This window comes from Phyllostomus discolor, chromosome X (genome assembly GCF_004126475.2).
Source record: "Phyllostomus discolor isolate MPI-MPIP mPhyDis1 chromosome X, mPhyDis1.pri.v3, whole genome shotgun sequence".
Taxonomy (NCBI): domain Eukaryota; kingdom Metazoa; phylum Chordata; class Mammalia; order Chiroptera; family Phyllostomidae; genus Phyllostomus; species Phyllostomus discolor.
Window position 1 is genome coordinate 99,549,011 of NC_050198.1, and position 19,921 is coordinate 99,568,931.

General features: G+C 44.8%; 1 protein-coding gene across 1 annotated transcript in view; it reads left to right on the forward strand.

Moving 5' to 3' along the window:
- The first annotated feature begins 841 nt into the window (after nucleotides 1–841).
- ARHGEF9 (Cdc42 guanine nucleotide exchange factor 9) overlaps nucleotides 842–19,921 on the forward strand; it is a 199,060-nt gene continuing 179,980 nt past the window's right edge. The window contains exon 1 of the mRNA XM_036016997.1: nucleotides 842–935. The gene's annotated coding sequence lies outside the window, so the exon portion shown is untranslated. The remainder of the gene's footprint in view (nucleotides 936–19,921) is intronic.

The window sequence follows — 19,921 nt, forward strand, 5'->3', positions numbered from 1 at the left end:
GTAGACCAGGATGACACTTAGTCAGGCCTCTGTAAAAGGAGCTGAGCTCTTGCCCTGGCCCATGTGGCTCAGGTGGTTGGAGCATCATCCCAGAACTGAAATGTTGCAAGTTTGATTCCCAGTCAGTGCACATACCTGGGTTGCTTGTTAGATCCCTGGTCAGGATGCATGTGATTCCTGATCTGGGTGCATACAAAAAGCAACCAATCAGCCCTGGCTGGTGTGGCTCAGTGGATGGAGTGCCAGCCTACAAACTGAAAGGTCATCAGTTCGATTCCCAGTCAGGATAGATGCCTGGGTTGTGGGCCAGGTCTCCAGTAGGGGACACATGAGAGGCAAACAGTTGAAGTATCTCTCATACATTGATGTTTTTCTCCCTGTCTTTCTCCCTTCCTTTCCCTGTTTCTAAAAATAAATAAATAACATAAAAAAATTAGTCCCGGCTGGTATGGTTCAGTGGATTGAGTGCCAGCCTGCAAACTGAAAGGTCACTGGTTCGATTCCCAGTCAGGGCACATGCCTGGGTTGTGGGCCAGGTCCCCATTTGGGGCCATATGCAACAGGAAACTGATTGCTATTTCTCTCCTTCTTTTTCTCCCTCCCTTCCCCTCTCTCTAAAAATAAATAAATAAAAATCTTTTAAAAAGTTTTAAAAAACCTCTTCACTTCCTTTAAAAAAAAAAAGAAAGCAACTAATCAATGCTTCTCTTTTGCATCGATGTTTCTCTCTCTCCCTTCCTCTCTCTCTAAAAGCAATGAACCAATGTCCTCAGGTAAGGATAACAAAAACAACAAAAGCTGAAGTCTGGTCTCGGCCTAAAGGGTATTCTCTCACCACAGGTAACTTGGACCAGGGCTCCAAGACACTAGAAACCAGCAAGAACGTTGGTGGATACTGGAAGCTCCAGGGACCAGGAAACAAAGAAGCTACTGAAGTAAGACCTCTTTCTCATTCCTGTGGAAGTAGCCAGACTTCGAGGACCATTTATTTCCTCTAAGTTTTCCTTTTTGTATACACACTACAGGTATTGGAGCTTCCAACATGTGCAATGAAACCAATTTTAAAATGGGGGTTTGAGCTATTGTATGGCTACATCAAAGTTGGGAACATTCACCGTTTTTCCCTGAGGTTAATTTTTTTCTAGGAGATGAATCGACGACTTTTTATGGCTTCCATATGCATGCTGCTGCCGCCATTGTCTGTGGCTGCCTTTCCTGTGGTGGATGGGAGAGGTGTGAGAGTTTAAAGCCTGGGTACTTGGGTTTTCTTTGATTATATCCCACAGGTTCATGATCATCTCCGGTGCTAACCAGTGGCTTATTTATGGGCATTCCCTTGGAGAAGATGTTTCATAAATGCAAACATAATAACTGGTGCTTAAACGTTCAGTGTTAGCAGGCTTCTTGACCTCCATGTGTTCGCAGCCGTGTCTGTTGAGTATTTATGGGAACTTTTGTAAGTGTAGCAGCTTTCTTGCTGTATCTTTGTGCATGCGCATGCCTGCCCATGTATGCTGATATCTGCACCTTTGCCCATCTACATGCCTGTTAAAGTACTTTATGAGTACATGTGTGGGTGTCCATGAGTATGACTGCAATATCTTTTTCTAATTAAACTCTCTGCACACGTGTGTGTGCCTGTGTTTGTGTGCAAGTATATTTTACATCCTTTTGTCTGAGTGTATCTTGGGTGTTTTGACATGGTGCTTTTTCACGTGTGTTTGGATCTACGGGCCTGTCCATTTGCATCTTTTCCCTTGGGGAGGTGTGTACAGGTGTGTCTGTGTGTGCCAAGTTCATCTGTCTGGGAGCAAGTGTGTTTGGACATATAAGGCTATAGCTGTGTGGCGAAGCCCTGGTGAGCGATGGCTGCTGAGAATGCAACCCCCAGAGAGATCTAGCCCTAGGAGCCTAGCTTTCACTCTTACCACCTTCTCACTAGAGTGTTTCTGCTGAGAAATCGGCTTTTAGTCACAGCAGTTCAGGCCTGTCTCATGGTGGTCACCATCTAGAGACTCTTGGCCAAGGACATGTGGCATGAAGTTGAGGGGGTTTTGTTTTATTTTGTTTTAGTTTGGGAGTTGCAAAGTGAGGCCCGGAGGAAAAGGTCTATGGCATTTGGCTGACCTTCTTCTGCTCCCACCGTTGCTCCTTGGTCCTCCTGCCAGCCTTCCCTCTCTTGAGTTCCTTGGTTCAGGCTCAAGTTGGTTCATTTTTCCAAATGAAAGGGCAATGACAGGCAGGTCTGGGCAGTTCTTTTATTTCTGCCAGGTCCCCATGCTGGGTCTCTTTTTACTCAGAGAACAAGTGATCAGCATTGGCCTAATCAGTAACCAGCAATTAGTGAATTATGATAAGGCCCTTTCCCTGGGGAAGCCAGCCCTGGAAAGGCCCCAGCCATTGAAATCCAGGGAGGTGGCTCTGGCAGCATAAAATCTCTCCACACAGAGGTCTTAGCAGAGTGATGGGTATCACCCAGAAAACCGTGGGGGGCTCTGGCATCCACAGGGCTTCAAATGTTTAAGCACCTATTTTGGCAGCCTCATTCAGCCCTTTATTCTCCTATAATCGTGATAATAACAACTTAGATCTCTTTGACATTTTACAAAATGCTTTCAAATACAACGATTTGATTTCACCTCATGGCAGCGCTGGCAATAAATACCACCCCCATTACCTGGCATCAAGTTGCCCTGCTGATAAATGGCAGAGTCAGATACTCTGTAGGACTCTGAACGAGGATGCAGGATCTACATCTATGGCCTACCTGTCCTTTAGAACCCCGAAGAATCCAGAGTTGGGAGCAAAATGCTTTTAAAGGGACTCACTTGAGATAAGTTAAAAAGAAGAGTTTACTGGTAGGTGGCAATATTCAAGACTTCTTTGAGAGGGTGGCATTTGAGCTGGGTCCTGAAGGATGGTTAAGGGAGCAAACAGACAGAGCAGAGGGCCCTGGCCTGAGAAGATAGTAGGTGTCATGACCAGGAATGAATCACTCTCCCAGCCCCCAGGAGCACTGAGTTCCAGCCGGGTTCTTATGAACAGTGCCAGGAGTCAAAGGGAGCTACTGTTTACATGTGTGCATACCTTATAGCTAAGAGAGGTGTCTAGTTGGAAACCTACAGTGCCATTTAAATTCCTGGGGCTGAGAGAAAAGAAAGGACTTTCCCAAGGTCAAAAAGCAAGTTGATAACAGAGTCAGGGTGGACCTTCCTGTGGCTCCAAGCTTAGTATCCTGATACTGATTCTCACTTGGGGAAGATGGCAGAATATCCGCAAGAGGTCTTTAAGCATATAGAGCTGACCCGGTTCTGTCTTCACCACCCCCACCAGACTGAACATCCGCCAATGATCTCAGCCAGGGAAACACGCTATGACAGTGGCTTCAACTTAGCAAGTCAGAAAGCTCTGATGGGGAAGCACTGCAGGCGAGGCCAGTACCCCATGCCCAGCGCTGTGAGGGCAAAGTATTGTTGGCTCACCCTCACTGATTTGTTTTCTCTTCTGCAACACTCATGTGTCACCATTCAAAACACCAGCCAAACTTCCTCCCGGAAGTTAAAATTAGTCAGTCACGATCCCTGTACCGAATCTTGTGAATTTATAGGGAAGTGAAATGATTTCCTCTAATACATCCAGTAGGTTTGTTTGTTCATTCATTCATAAAACAGAGACTGTGTTCCAGGAAGTGAGCTGGCTTCTGGGATACAGAATTTAAAAAGACATTACACTCTCTAGGAGTTCACAGTCTGATCATGGGCCAACAATAAGCCAACGAGGAATCAGAGCGTTGTGATACAGCTCAAGAAACAGGCTTGGGCCCATATCTGTAGACGAAGTGCTTAATTCTGTTGAAAGAAGTCCAGGTTAATTCCAGAGGATGTGATCTAAACAAAGGATCAAGACATCTGGAACAGGTAGGAGGGCCGACATGGAAGGGCTGGAGAGCTCTTTCCAGGCCAAGAGAGGCTAAACACATGAAGACAGGAATCAGCACACCAGGCTTAGGGAACTGTAAGATGCGTGGATTCCTTGGCGGACATCCTGGGAAAAATTCAAAAGAGCCTTAAAGGGCAGGGGTCCCAGTGTGGTTGATAACACTTGACATCAAATTGGAAAGTTTCAGGAAGTGCCAGGGTGACAATGATATTCTGAAGCTCTGAGATCTTAGGGCTTTCAGGAACATTTGGAGTTGGAGACAAGTTCAGCATTGAGAGCACCTTTCATGTCCTTCCTTGGATGGCAGACATAGGTTATCCAGGGAGGATCTGGCACTATTTGCATTTTCCCAGGAAGGTAGAATCTATAGAGAATGCTCTTCTCAGCCTGATCCTTGGCCACTTGTTATGGGGGCTTCAGATTGTGGAGGACTCGGAGCTAAGAGTGACATAAATGTCATCAAACTGTCATGCTTCCGTCATTGCTATAGCTCACTATGAGCTTTAGAAGTAGAGGAACCAGCCCTGGCTGGTGTAGTTCTGTGGACTGAGCGCGGGCCTGAGAACCAAAGGGTCACCAGTTTGATTCACAGTCAGGGCACACACCTGAGTTGTAGCACATACCAGGTCCCCAGTAGGGGGCATGTGAGAGGCAACCATACACTGATGTTTCTCTCCCTCTCTTTCTCCCTTCCTTCCCCTCTCTCTAAAAATAAATAAATAAATAAATAAAATCTTTTTTTTAAAAAAAGAAGTAGAGGAACCACACTCTCCCAGAAGCCCCTTTCCTAAAGAAACCTTCCTCACCCAGACACCTGGCGTAAGGCTCATAAATTGGGTTCTGGAATCAGACAGATAGGGGTTTCTAGCTCCAACCTGAGGCTGGTTTTTGTTCCACTCCTGATACCAGTGAATTCTATGATTCCTTGACACCAAATGGATGTCCTACAATGTAATTCTCACAAAAAGTACACAGAATTAGCCTCACACTACTACATAGGTTTAACAGATAAGTTCCATAAGATTGCCCTCACTTCAGACAAGTATCAGATCTCTGGGTTACTCACACTTCTGGGTACAAATTTGGAGGTTCTGACTACCCCCAGAAGGTTTGACAATTCACTAGAACACCTCACAAAACTCAGGAAAGGGCTCTACGTGCTATTAATGGCTTATAGAGACTACAACTGAGGAAGATCCACATGGAAGAGATGTAGAGGTCAAGGTATGAGAGAGCGCTCCTCCCAGCACCTCCATGTGTTCACTGACCCGGAAGCTGTCTGACCCGGAAGCTGTCTGGCCCCTGCTGTTTAGGGGGGTTTATGCAAATTTCATTGTGCTGGCATGGTTGATCAAATCATTGGCTTTGGGCGATTGAACTCAGTCTCAGAGGGACCCCCATCCACCAGTTCTCTCATTAGCATATATAAAATACTCTTGTCATTCTGGAGATCCCTAGGGTTTTAAATATTTACTTTGTTATTATACCACAGGTCTCAAAGACCTCTTGTGACGGCAAGTGGTAGAAAGAGTAGGACTGAGGAGGCAGGAACCCTGGGCTCTATCCCAGGCCTTGGGTCTCTCACAGGTCTACCCTCCCATCCCTACACCTTAGTTTCTTCCTCTGGGCATAAGAAAGTTTAACTGGATGCCCTCAGAGATCCTTCCAGCCTTAACCAACACATGTTCTAGTGGCCAGATTGCTCCCCATAGCTGTCTTCATAGAGCCAGACCCCCCCCCACTATTGTGGGGTTTGCTCAGGAAATATGTTCTTTTCCTTCTGCCCCACCTAGTTAGTGCCAGGGCTGGGACCGCTGCACTTGAGTTGGGCCCAAAATGTAAAGGAGTGCCCCAAATACTTAGGAATCAGGATAAGTCGCATTTTAATATATTTAAAACAATTGAAGTTAATGCATACATCTGCATTTAACAAAGTAACAGAAATGTATATAAAGCTCGGATCAGTATTACTGATTTTTCCTTTTCCCTTGAGCCCCAAAGTGGCTTTGCACAGCACTGCTTACCTCACTTGCACTTCTCCCCAACACACAAATATACTTCCCTTCGGAATCCAAGGTGGAGCTGCATTTCTGCATTATGGCAGTTCACTTTGGGGCCTGGTCTCTGAGTGACTAGTATATAATAACAACATAATGATGATGAGCTAGACAGCCTGCATGTGAATGTTAGGTCTGCTACTTATTACCCATGGGACCTTGGACAAATTATTTCACCTTTCTGTGTCTCATTTTCCTCTTCTATAAACTACAAATAATAATAGGACTTACTGCTTAGGGCTGTTATGAGGGTTACATTAATTAATACGTGTGAATATCTAAGCAAGGAATCTGGTGTGTGCTGTGTGCCCAGTGGACATTTGCTCTTGTTATATTTAGGAATAATTTAATTTAGAACATCTTGAAGATTAGTAGTAACACTGCAGTAGGTATCTCAGGCAGATTGTTGGGTTTCCTCCCTGCTGCTCTATAAATGCTTCTGAAAGGATGAATATAGGCCCACTGGAGGCGAAGACAAAGTACCTGAGTACTAAAAATTGTTTCCATTTATTGTGATGCCTGTGATGAAATGGCTTTTACATTTGGGTTGAGAAGCACTATTTTTTTTTCTTTGTAAAACTTTTTTTAAAGATTTTGTTTATTTCTTTTTAGAGAGGGGAAGGGAGAAAGAGAGGGAGTGAAACATCAATGTGTGGTTGCCTCTTGCACGCCCCCCACTGGGGACCTGGCCCACAACCCAGGCATGTGCCCTGACTGGGAATGGAAACAGTGACCCTTTGATTCGCAGGCCGGCACTCAATGCACTGAGCCACACCAGCCAGGGCTAATTAATGTATTATGATCTACTTGCTAAGCATTGATGGAGTGCCTACCTTGTCCCAGGTTCTGTGCTGAGCCCTGGGATACAGGGAGGAGTCATGCCCAGTCTTGCTCTCAGCTGCTACTCTAGTGGTGGGGAGAGACGTGATCTCCTCTAACTTGTAATCAGTGACCCTGTCCCAGTCTGTATTACAGTTCTCCAAAGGAACAGGAACAATACCTATTTGTACTTATACACACATATTGAGAGAATCATTATAAAGAATTGGATCACGTAATGGGGGAGGCTAGCAAGTAGAGTCTACAGAGGGTAGTGGGCTGGAGACCCAGCGGGAGCCAACGTTCAGTTAGAAGGCCACAAAGGAGAAGATCCAAAGTTCTAAATAAAGGCAGAAGTCAGCCTGCTGGAGAATTCTCTATTACTTGTGGGAGGGGTGGTCTTTTGTTCTATTTAAGCCTTTAACTGATTGCATGGGGGCACCCTGCATTATAGAGGGCAGGCTGCTTTCCTATACACATTACAGTGTTAATCTCATGAAAAAACAGTCTTCGAGAAACACCCGCACAAACACGTTTACCGCAGAATAAGAAGGAAGTACCGTATTTTTGGACTATAAGGCGCACCTTTCTTGGCCCCCAAATTTCGGAGGAATAATGGTTGTTAATGCTGCTGTTGAGTTCTGTTTACATTTACGTTGGTAAACTATTATACTATTTATGTTATTGAATAGTTGACCAATTCTTTTGCTTCAATTTTTTTTCCTATTTTCCCCCTGTAAAACCTAGGTGTGTCTTGTGGTTTGAAAAATACGGTACTCGTGACAGTTATAATCCCCATTTCTGTGACTGCTCACATGGGCACAGCGAGGATTCATAACCCACCTTCTTCCACTACCCGTTTAATATTCCCTTGCCCTCAGGTGGTTGTGGTTCTTGACGCAATGTGGTGACCCAAACCTTCGTAGTCCTACCTGGATTGGGTTGTTGTACTTTTCTATGGATTTTAATCACAGGAAGTGGTAATAGTAAGAGACGCCACAAGCCACAGGTGGCAAACACAAGACCCGCAGGCCAGATCCAGCCCTCCACCTTGTTTTATCCGGCCCAGCACCTTGCTTCTGCTCCGAGCTCACTCATCTGTTCAGGAGTAGTTACATGTATACAGTCCTAAAATTACATTTGGCCTTTGGAAGGCAACTGCAAGGCTGATGTGGCCCCTGGTGAAAATGAGTTTGACACCCTTGCTCTAAGGGATTTGCTTCTAGTCTGAACATACTCTTCCTTACCTCCATTGTGAAGTAGCAAATGTCTCCTTGGTATTCAGGATCAGTCACCCCTGCCAGCACAGGAAGTCCATTCTTGGCCTGTTCCCCATTTACTGGGAAAGTTTAGAGGACCTAACTGGAAGACGCATGTGTGCTGTGAATTCCTGGATGATGAGTCACATTTGACTGGTTAGGAAGGAGACAGAAGAGGGTCCTGTGAAATTATTTATAGAGAGTTCACTTTTGAGCTGGGCCCTGAAAGAATGTCAGGAAGCCCAGTGCTGACCAGAGAGGCTATGGAGCCTCCAAGGAAAGATACAAGGCCATTGATTGAGCACCTGCTGTATGCTATGCTATTGCCATGGTACTTAAAGCCCATGCTTAGTTAGACTGGGAAATTTGAGAGGGTGGAACTCAATCTCTGTTCTTGTCAGGAGCCAATGTTCTGTGCTCTATCCTCCCTCCATCTTTCACACTCTACTTTGGGGGAAATCTCAGCCTTGATCCTCCCTTCCATAGTGTACTGTACAAAATAACGGCCACCCAAAGATGCCCTTGTCCCAGTATCCAGAGCCTGTGAATATGTTACTTTCTATGGCAAAAGAGAGTTTGTAGGCCCTGGCTGGTGTAGCTCAATGGGTTGAGTGCAGGCTTGTGAACCAAAGTGTCACAGGTTCGATTCCCAGCCAGGGTACATGCCTGGGTTGCAGGCCATGACCCCCAGCAACCGCACATTGATGTTTCTCTCTCTGTCTGTCTATCTCCCTCCTTTCCCTCTCTAAAAATAAATAAATAAAATATTTTTTAAAAAGGTGAAAAGTGATGTGATGATGGAGACAGAAGAGTCAGGGTCAGAGAGAGAGGTTGGCAAGTGCTACTTTGCAGACTTTAAAGATGGAGGAAAGGGCCTTGGGACGAGGAATCCAGATGGCTTTTACAAGCTGGAAAAGGCAAGGGAAGGTATTCTCCCCCGGAGCCTCTCGAAGGAAGGCAGCCGTGTGTTTCTGAAGGAACAACACCTGATTATAGCTCATTAGGACCCACTTTGGACTTCTGACCTCCAGAAGTGTAAGGCAATAAATTTGTGTTGTGTCATTGTAAACCGGTGGATGTGTGGTAAAGCGTTACAGCAGCAATAGGAAACAAATGCACGCGCCTCGCCATTTCCTTTTGAGCTGAAACCTTCCTCGGCGTGAGGAAACACGCAAGGCCCTAAGGTTTGGCTTTCATGTTGCAGGCAGCAGGCAGGAAGAGAGGCTACTTCAGAGTTGTGCGGCAGACAAGCCATTATTATAATATGCTGGATATTTCAGCTGTCATGCATGACTGTTGTTAATTGGTGTACCCAGAATGTCACATCTATTAGTTTCATCATGGGGATATTGTCACAGTCCCTGGTTGCAGCCACCCCAGAGACCTTATTGAGGCTGATCCTACAGTAGCTTGTGGGGCCCGCATGCCAGGCCTGAGGACTGTGGGCACTCAGGGTAAGGATGCCAAGAGAAATCCTACTGAATGTTTTGCACAACAAACTCCTCACCTCCACCTTGGTCTGAAATGACGGTTTCCTAGTTCCTGGATTCCCCAGACCCTCTGCCCAGCCCCAGAGATCCCTACTCACCACCCCCACCCCCACCCCCAGTGCTGCCCATGGCTAGTCAGGCTCGTCTTTATCCACTGCTGCGTGACCCGTGACATCATTTATATTTTCTTTCTTTTCTTTTGAAAATTTTAACTAAGATAATTGTAGATTCCACATGCAGTGATAAGAAATAATACAGAGAGCCCTGGTTGGTGTGGGTCAGTGGGTTGTGCACCATCCTGCAAACTGAGAGGGTGCCTATTCAATGCCCAGGCAGGGCACACGTCTCGGTTATGGGTTTGGTCCTGTGGGTGGAGTGCGTATGAGAGGCAATTGATCAATGTTTCTCTCTCAAGTTGATGTTTCTCTCCCTCTTTAAAAAATATTTTATGTATTGAGCACGGGCTGTGAACCAAAGTGTAGCAGGTTCGATTCCCAGTCAGGGTACATGCCTGGGCTGCAGGCCATAAACCCCAGCAACCGCACATTGATGTTTCTCTCTCTCTCTCTCCCTCTCTCTCTCTCTCTCTCTCTCTCTCTATCTATCTCTCTATCTCTCCCTCTTTATCTCCCTCCCTTCCCTCCTTCCCTCTCTAAAAATAAAAAATGAAATCTTTAAAAAATATTTTAAAAATATTAAAACTAGTTTTAAAAACATTTTTAAAATCTTAAAAAATATTTTATTTGTTTATTTTCAGAGAGAGAGGGGGAGGGAGAAAAAGAGGGAGAGGAACATCAATGTTTGGTTGCCTCTCTCACACCCCCTACTTGGGACCTAGCTGGCAACCCACGCATGTGCCCTGACTGGGAATTGAACCAGCGACCCTTTGGTTTGTAGGCTGGCACTCAATCCACCAAGCCACACCAGCCAGGGCGTACCTGTTTTTATTATAATTATTATCAATGTTGTTATCTGAGAATGTGTACCTAGTTCTACTAAGTTGATAATTATTCCTGCTAATAGAGCAGGCACAATATTAACAAATACTTTATATTATTCACTACTTTTAAATATCCGTGTGGATAGAAAATAGTACTCTTAGACTTACATTTTTAAAAAATTTAGCTGTTATCATTTTTACTTGTCACTGCTTGACTTAATTATCCTTTCATTTTTTAAAAGATTTTATTTTTATTTACTTTTAGAGAGAGGGGAAGGGAGGGAGAAAGTGAGGGAGAGAGACACTGATGTGTGAGAGAAAGATCAACTGGTTGCCTCTCATGTGCCCCCTACTGGGGAACTGGACCACAACCCAGGCATGTGTCCTGACCAGGAGTCAAACCAGCCACCTTTCAATTCACAGGCTGGTGCTCAATCCACTGAGCCACACCAACCAGGGCAAATGTCCTTTAAAAAAAATATCCCAGTCGTTGCTGCAGGGATTCTGACTTTGGACTAGTGACTTTAACCTTTCTTTGTTTCGGTTTCTTTTTCTGTGAAACAGGTTAGTTAATAATAGTACCTACCTTACAGGATTGCTATGTGTACTAAATCAATTAAGTCCTGTAAAACACTTGGGACAGTGTTTTAGAACACAAGTATTTAATGACTGGGGACTTATTAATATTACTCTTACTTCTTTTTTTAAAACAAGATTTTTAAAAAAAATTTTAGACAGAGGGGAAAGGAGGGAGAAAGAGAGGGAGAGAAACATCAGTGCATGTAACCTCTCACAAGCCCCCACACATGGGACCTGGCCTGAAACCCAGGCATGTGCTCTGACTGGGAATCGAACTGGTGACCCTTTGGTTTGCAGGCTGGCACTCAATCCATTGAACCACACCAACCGGGGCCTCTTACTTCCTTTTTGAAAAAGCAAGATGTCCCAGGCACACTGTGATTTTCTTTCCTTCCAAATTTGGTCTGTGCTGCCCTCTGAGAATTCCTGTTATCACCTAGTTAAGAACACAGTGGTGGTCCAGGTTTGGTTCTGGCTAGGGATGTACATTAGATTATGTTGATGAGAGTTGGTAGAACATATGAGGTCACTAGAGATGGCTCAAGCCATGTCTGTAACATAACATTGATATTATTGATTCATGTTTTTAAATATTTTATTTTTTTATTTTTAAAGATTTTATTTTTAGAGAGGGAAAGGGAGGGAGAAAGAGAGAGAGAGAAACATCAACGTGTCATTGCCTCTCACGTGGCCCCCACTAGGGACGTGGCCTGCAACCCAGGCATGTGCCCTGACTGGGAATTGAACTGGCAATCCTTTGCTTTGCAGGACAACACTCAATCCAGCCAGGGCTGGACCAGCCAGGGCTGTTGGTTCATTTTTAATAGATAAAACATGCACATGGTGCATAGTGCAAAAAGGTACAGAAGTGTGTTTAGGGAATTGTAAGTTCACCCTCCTCACTCCCCTCACAACCTTGTGGTATAGTTCTCCTATTCTGGCCTCATCTGTGTTGCCAGCTTCTGGAATGTATAGGAGAAACTTTTAAAAATCAGGATCTTATGTTGATATTTCTAATTTAACTCCAACTTCCTTACATCTGTTCTTACCTCTCTCTACTGTTCTATTATTTTCTTGATCTATTTATCTCTCTCCTCTTTAATTTCACAGAAGCATTTTTGATGGGTCTTACTACGTACATCGTCCTGCTAAACCGTGTGTCTAAAGTACAATGCTGCCTATAGGTTTAGAACCCTTGTTTTTTCTTTGCGTTCGTTTGTTTTGTTTCATAAAACGGGCATCTTTTTATTCTTTTTGATCCTTGGAACGAGCCTACTGGAATTGGCTCCAGCGTGTACAGGATGAGATATTCTTCCTGATCAGCATTATTTAAGGAAACCACTTGCTGCCGGGACAGAAAAAGAATCCTCAGCCTTCCCTCAGGGCAACACCAGGAAATGTGAAGTAGTAGAGCACATGGAATCGCAGGCGTGCTTACTTTTTGTAGACATGTGGTGACTGCAACACCACAGACCGTGCATGTGGTTTGGACGTACACACTGAGCAGCAGAAGGCAGTGGTAAACTGCTGCTACATTTTCTCTTCTTATTCTCCTTTCGTTTCCCTCTTATTTTACCTTGAAAACCCTATGATGGTACAGTGCAGAATGAAATCGGAGAGAGCACTGAAAGGCAAGACTCCCAGGTCTGAAAGTGCTTAGTTCCTTGGGATGAGCAGAGAACGAACACGAATAGCATTGCTAAGGGCCCAATTTAGGTCAAAGCTGGAAGTATGTCTAGTGGCTGATGGGCAGAAAGGTGCAGAGAAATGACAACACAGGAGATGCAGCATAGCGCGTATAATTGGAACATGGAACATAAGAAACATGGCCACAGTAAACTGGGAATTGTAACGTAAGAAAATGGAACATTTGCCTGGCTGGCGTAGCTCAGTGGATTGAGCGTGGGCTGGGAACCAAAGTGTCCCAGGTTCGATTCCCAGACAGGGTACATTTCTGGGTTGCAGGCCACAGCCCCCAGCAACCACACATTGATGTCTCTCTCTCTCTCTCTCTCTCTCTCTCTCTCTCTCTCTCTCTCTCTCTCTCTCCCCCCTTCCCTCTCTAAAAAATAAATAAATAAAATCTTTAACAACAACAAAAAAAGAAAATGGAACATTTGAATATTGCAGAGCTTTGTGGTAGCAAACCCAAATGAACTACAATGGGACATTTCCTCAGGCGACTCCAAAGTGTTCCAGTCTGGAGATGATGAACTCAGAAGAAACTGAGTGGCTTTAATATTGAGGCAAGATGTAGCACAGGCAGTTAGGGGCCACAAGGCAAGGTCTGAGTGAATAATAGCAATTAGATTTCTAGGGAAACCTGTGAACATAACCATCATTCAAGTCTATGTTCCAGCTACAGAGAATGAAGACGAAACTGAAGGCTTTTACATAAGTAGCCAGAAAGATTTTGATCTAACAACACCCCACACACACAAAAATAAAGACATGCTGATAATTATAGGTTACTAGAACACAAAAGTAGAAAATAAGGTTAAATCAAATAGGAAAATTGTGCTAGGAGTCAAAAATGAAGCAGGAGATTGGCTCGAGGCTTTTTTTTTCTTTTTAAATAATTTATTTATTTATTTTTAGAGAGGTGAAGGGAGGGAGAAACACCAATGTGTGCTTGCCTCTCGTGTGTCCCACACTAGGGACCTAGCCCACAACCCAGGCATGTGCCCTGACTAGGAATCGAACCAGTGACCCTTTGGTTTGCAGGTCACACTCAATCCACTGAGCCATGCCAGCCAGGATGAGAATTGCTTATTTTTAGGTTAGTCATATATAAAACTTGAACAGATACTACCAAATAACCTTCAAAAAGGCTATTTAGGTCTCCCTGCCCCTGCTTCCTAGCAGCGTGTAAAAGTAAAAGCATTCCTGTTCTCTCACCAACATTTGATATCATCAGACCTTAATTTTTCTGCTACGCTGATAGGGCTAAAATAGTATTTTATGGTTGTTAAAGTTTGTAGTTCCCTGATTACCAGTGAAGCTGACATCTTGTCATGCTAGAGAGAGAAGTAGATGTAAGATTGGAAGAATTTGGAGGTGTGGAGGGGGAGTCAGTGAGTTAAATTTTGGGCAGGTTGGGTTTGAGATGGCCACACCACACCCATTGGAGAGGCTCAGAAGGTGGTCTTCATTCGGTTTAAACTTTGGGAAAAAGGGTAGAGTCAAAAAGAAAATCTTGGGAGCCTTTGAGACCCAACGTTATTTTCCAAGGACAGCGGAAGGCCTAGAACAAAGTGCCTAAGACCCGCAGGCACAGGAGGCTGAAAAGGTAGTGGTCAGCAGAAGCATAGGAAGAAAACCAGGCCACAGAAGCCAAGGGAAGAGCAAGTTTCAAGAAGCAGAGGGTGCTCACTGGTGTGAGTGTTTACAGTTGAATAGGATGAGTCCTCCCCCCACCCCACCCCAATAGACAGTTGCTTTTGGACATTAAGAGGTATTACTGCCAGGCTGGTGTGACTCAGTGGATTGAGTGCAGGTCTGTGAATCAAAGGGTTGCTGGTTCGATTCCCAGTCAGGGCACATGTTTGGGTTACAGGCCAGGCCCCCAATAGGGGTTGCGTGAGAGGCAACCACACATCAGTGTTTCTGTCCCTCTCTTTCTCCCTCCCTTTTCCTCTGTAAAATAAATAAAATCTTTTTTTTTAAAGACACCTTACTAACCTTAGGAGGTAAGGTAGTCTAGAGATATGAGCATGCATGGGCTTTGCAAGTGAATAGATCTGCATCCAAGTCTAGGCCTCTGGTAGTGATGAGCTGTGTGACAATGAGCAAGTCACTCAACCTCTCAGGACCTATTTTGTAAAAGCCAAATAAAGACAATGATATCTACTGGCTAGGATTACTTCAAGAATTGGAGAAAACAGTACATATGAAAAGGATTAGGTGCCTGATATATAGGTGCCCAGTAAATGTTAATTTTTCTGTTTTTCCCTCTTTCCTCTCCCACCAATAGGAGAAGAGTGACACTACCCATCTAAATTGTGATTGGACTCACAGGATGTCACTAGGCAGGAAAGCGCTCTAATTCTGAAACAAATATTTGTTAAGGTCACACTTATGCATTTCTTAGGCAACACAGATACTAAGGGCATGGTTACCTTTAAGAAACACAGAATCTACCCTGGCTGGTGTGGCTCAGTGGATTGAGCATGCACTGAACTGTGAAGCAAAGGGTTGCTGGTTCTATTCCAAGTCAGAGCACATGCCTGAGTTGCAGGCCTCGTTCCCCAGTAGGGGGCGCAAGAGAGGCAATCACACACTGATATTTCTCTCCTTTGTTTCTCTCTCCCTTTCCCTCTCTCTAAAAAAAAGTAAATAAAACCTTTACAAAAAAGGAAACACAGAATCCAACTCAATAGTCTGAAAAATCCATTTCTAATTGGGAGCATGTTACACATGCCACCAACAAGGTAGGAACAGAGCATTTGGGGAGCATAGGGAGAGGGAAAATTGGAGGGTCTGCCTGACCCTAAGTTTTGCTTTCTTTCAATTAACTTGACTATATTTAGATAACTACTTGAATGCATTAATTGTCTGATATTTGAAAACTAATATGCGACTGGAGACTCTTTGGGCTGAACTAATTGAATGATGAGTAATATTTTTAAGAGAAACATGATGATAAATTAGCTTGAAAGAAAAATGATTGAGTAGGAATTGGGCAAGATTCTCTCTCTCTCTCTCTCTTTCTTTCTCTCTCTCTCTTTCCCCCTCTCCCTAGCCCACTATTTTCCCTCTTTACAGAAATCTTCACTTCGAGGAAATGAGCCTCTTCAGACCATAGCCCAGGTACCATGTTCAACTTCGAGCAGAATCCCATAGGGTTGCTATGGTGGCTGGACAATGAGCCTCCAGTCTCTAGCCTGGCAAGCCAACTCTCATGTATCAGGATAAACATGACAAGAGTGTGGGGATGGCCCAGGAAGATACTGAGAGTTTAGAGTGGTAGGCAGGGTAGGGGGCAGAGAGGCTAGGAAACATGGAGTTCTTTCTAATCTCCCAAGTGGTGATTTAGGAGAACCTGGGTGGAGGCTGAGGTTGTAGCCTTGGGCAGCAGGATGCAGGTTTGGGAGATGAAGGTACAGAAAAATTGAGTGCTTTCATTTGCTGGATGAGTGTATGGTAAAGCTATTAATCCCAAACCAAAAATTAGTTTTAAATGGTGTGTATGTGTATTTTTTATCTCAATGTCTCTCTAAATCTTCCCCCATCTCCGTTCTTCCCCCGTTCCTCTGTCCCCTCCCTTTGTCCCCCTCCACCACATCCTCCTCCATCTTTTTCTCTCCATACTTTGTGAAAAACTTCTGGGCTTGCAAAGCCTCTTCCTGGCTTTTTCTTAATCTTCCTCCATAATTTCCCCTAGTTACTGCAGCTTTTAAATGTTGACAGGTGTGTGGTGAATATCAAAACAGATCTCTTCCACATCTCCGTGTCAAGGCCACAGTCTTGACAGGTGTCAAAGGCAATTAGATTGTGAAGGTAGAAAGGATTGTCTACTGTGAAGCAAGGAATATACTAGTTAGTGCCCTGCTGGTAACCCCTCCCCACTCAATCCCATTTAACTACCTCTTTTCTCTCTCTCTCTCTCTCTCTCTCTCTTCTTCCTTTGGTCCTCATTGTCTCTCTCTTCAAAGCCCCTTTTCACTGGCTTTCTCTTTTTATCCTTTTCCTTTATCCTGTTTTTTTTAAAGATTTTATTTATTTATTTTGAGAGAGAGAGGGAGACAGAGAGAGAGAAATGTGTGGTTGCTGGGGGCCGTGGCCTGCAACCTAGGCATGTGCCCTGACTGGGAATTGAACCTGCGACACTTTGGTTTGCAGCCCATGCCTAATCCACTGAGCTATGCCAGCCAGGGCTTCCTTTATCTTGTTTTACTGTTTCTCTTATTCTCTCATACTCGTAGCCACTCTTTCTTTTGTCCTTCCTCATGGTCAGTTGCTTCCTGTGTCTGCCTGCCTGTCCACCTGCCTTGTCTGTCTGTCTCTCCCTCCTATTTACTTGACTTTTCCCTTCTGCTTTATTTTTGTCTTCCACTCCTTCTTTAGCTTGTGCACCCTTTTCTGCATCTTTCTCCAAGCATCCGATTCCTCCCCTAGAGTTTATTGTGTGTCTGCCTGTCTGTCTTCTGCCTGCAGTAGCCAGTTGAGATTGTGGAGCAGTGGGTGTCTGAGGGACCTTTGCATCACCACAGCTCATCCTCTGCCAGGCTGTTCTCGCTGCTGCAGTGTGCTCAGAGAGCTGAACCTGGTGCAAACTGTGGCCCCAGGGGAGAGAGAGTGCAGCAGGGACTTGTCAGTCAGAAGGAAGCACGAGTCTTCTCGTCACTTGGTCAGAAGATACATAATATTGCAGTAACAAGACACATCAGCAGCACCACCGTGTCTGCAGCGTCACAGTTCGTTTATATATATTTTTATTTAATTAAAATATTTCAACAGTCTGTACAGGTCATCTTCAATCCCCTGTGTTTTTTTTAACAACATTTTTTTAAAGATTTTATTTTTAGATAGGGGAAGGGAGGGAGAGAGAGAGGGAGAGAAACGTCAGTATGTGGTTGCCTCTCAAGCACCCCCTATTGGGGACCTGGCCCACAACCCAGGCACGTGCCCTGACTGGGAATCAAACAGCAACCCTTTGGTTTGCAGGCTGGCAAGCAATGCACTGAGCCACACCAGCCAGGGCCCCTGGTTTGTTTTGAATCATCGCCTGGGGAATCCACTGTTACAACAGCTCACACTTGTTATCTGTCAATAGGGGAGGGTAATTGAGGAAAACATATTGGTTTGATTGGTAGAGACCCAATGGGGAGTAAGTGAAAAAGTTGCTTCACAATTTTACAAGGGGGTAGTGGGCATGGGCCAGTGAGCGGAAGGCTTTGGAATCAAGTGGGGGTCGGAGGGAGATGGAAAGGAGATGAGGATTGGAAATGAATGCTTTTGCAGCAGTCTGGATGTCGAAGGAAGTTCTAATAGCAGAGGAGAGTTGTTTTGTCTTGTGAGTTATATAATAGCCTGCAGAAGAGTGCTGGTGCTGCCTGACGCAAGCAGAATGCCTAAAGAGGCAGCCCATCTCAGTGTCCCAGAGCCCTGGAAACACCGCCACTTTCTAACACACATCCCTTCATCCCGATACACTCCCTCCCTACCGTCCAGCAAGTGCCACTACCCCTGACTCAGTTGCCAGTTATTGAGTACCTACTACATGCCAGGCGTTTTGTAGGAGGTAGTTATTGGTATGTGCACTTTACAGGTGGAAAAACCCCAAAGCTCTGAGCAGTTTAACTTGCTCAAGGGCATGCAGCTAGTAAGTGAGCTAGTATGCCTTGAATTGCCATGGCTAAGCTAACCTGAGAGAATAAGAGTATAGCTGTGAGTATGTGTCCCGTAAAGAGAGAGACAGAAATAGAGACGGAGGTAGAGATAGAGAAAGAGAAAGAGAAACACAGAGACAGAGAGACAGAGGGAGAAAGAGAGAGGGGGGGGGAGACTGTGTTAAGTCTGAGGATAGAGGCAGAGGTACCACAACCCCCTCCTGTCTGGCTTTTGGTACTGTGTGGTAATTTTTATAGAGGAACTGAATAAGATACTCCTGCTGACTAATCATCACAATAGTTATTTCCATGTTTCCTTCTTGAAACAGGTTGAGGGGTTCATATAACTCTGCAGTGATACCAAGCAACCATGGAGTAGGATTGTGAAAGTCCTTGCTATAAACTCCCAGGGAGCAATCGTTCAACCCTGCTCAATGCTCCGTGGGCTCAGAAGCCTAATCCATAGCCTTCATTTGAGAGGTCCATGTAACTGGCAGGGCTGAGATCTGTTTTGACTCTCCAAGTCATTACTGGAGCAGGAAGGATGTCCCCTTGCCTCCAGGTCACACCCCAATCATCTTGGACAGACTGTCTTCTAGCCTTTGACACAAGCAGTGCCGCCTCCCTCAGCCCATTCTCGTGAGGACCAACTGAGTGCACAGGTGTGGAAAGCGCTACGTAAACTTGCCAGTGTTGTGTCGATGGAAGACGTATTGTCGTTCTCGTCAGCTTCAGCATCCACTCAGGCATTTCTGTACTCATTGGTTCCTGAGCTCTGACTTCACATCCAGAGTGGCAGTAGAGTGCTGTGGTTAGTGACATGGACTCGGGCAGATTTAACCAGCTTCAAAGCTCAGCTCTCACACTCACGAGCTTTCTGATGGTGGCGAGTATGTAACCTTTCTTTACCTCCATGTTCCCATTAGTAAAATCTGATATCTTGCACATTGAGATTTCTCTCCCTCTCATTCTCTCTCTTGCCCTCTTTCTGAAAATAAACACATAAGCTCTTAAAAAAAATAGACAGTGAAAGATTTTAAAAAAGAGATGTTCAAAGAAAGATGAAAGGACCTGAGATGGTTTCACTGAGATGGTTTAACTTGGAGAAGAGGAGGCTGTGGGGCAACTGAAAAATGGTCTTCAGCCCTGGCTGGTGTGGCTCAGTGGATTGAGCATGGGCCTGAGAACCAAAGTGTCTCAAGTTTGATTCCCAGTCAGGGCCCATGCCTGGGTTGCAGGCCAGGTCCCCAGTAGGGGGTGTATGAGAGGCAACCACACATGGATGTTTCTCTCCCTCTCTTTCTCCCTCCCTTGTCCTCTCTCTAAAAATAAATACATAAAATCTCAAAAAGAAAAAGAAAATGGCCTTCAAATGCATGACCGGACTACCCTTTTTCTCCAGAGGCTGCAACAAGAGAAAACGGATTGCAGAAGATTGGGGATAAATACAAAGCACCATTTATTGACATTGAGAGCGGTTAAACTTTAAGGTGAATGAGTAAGAGGC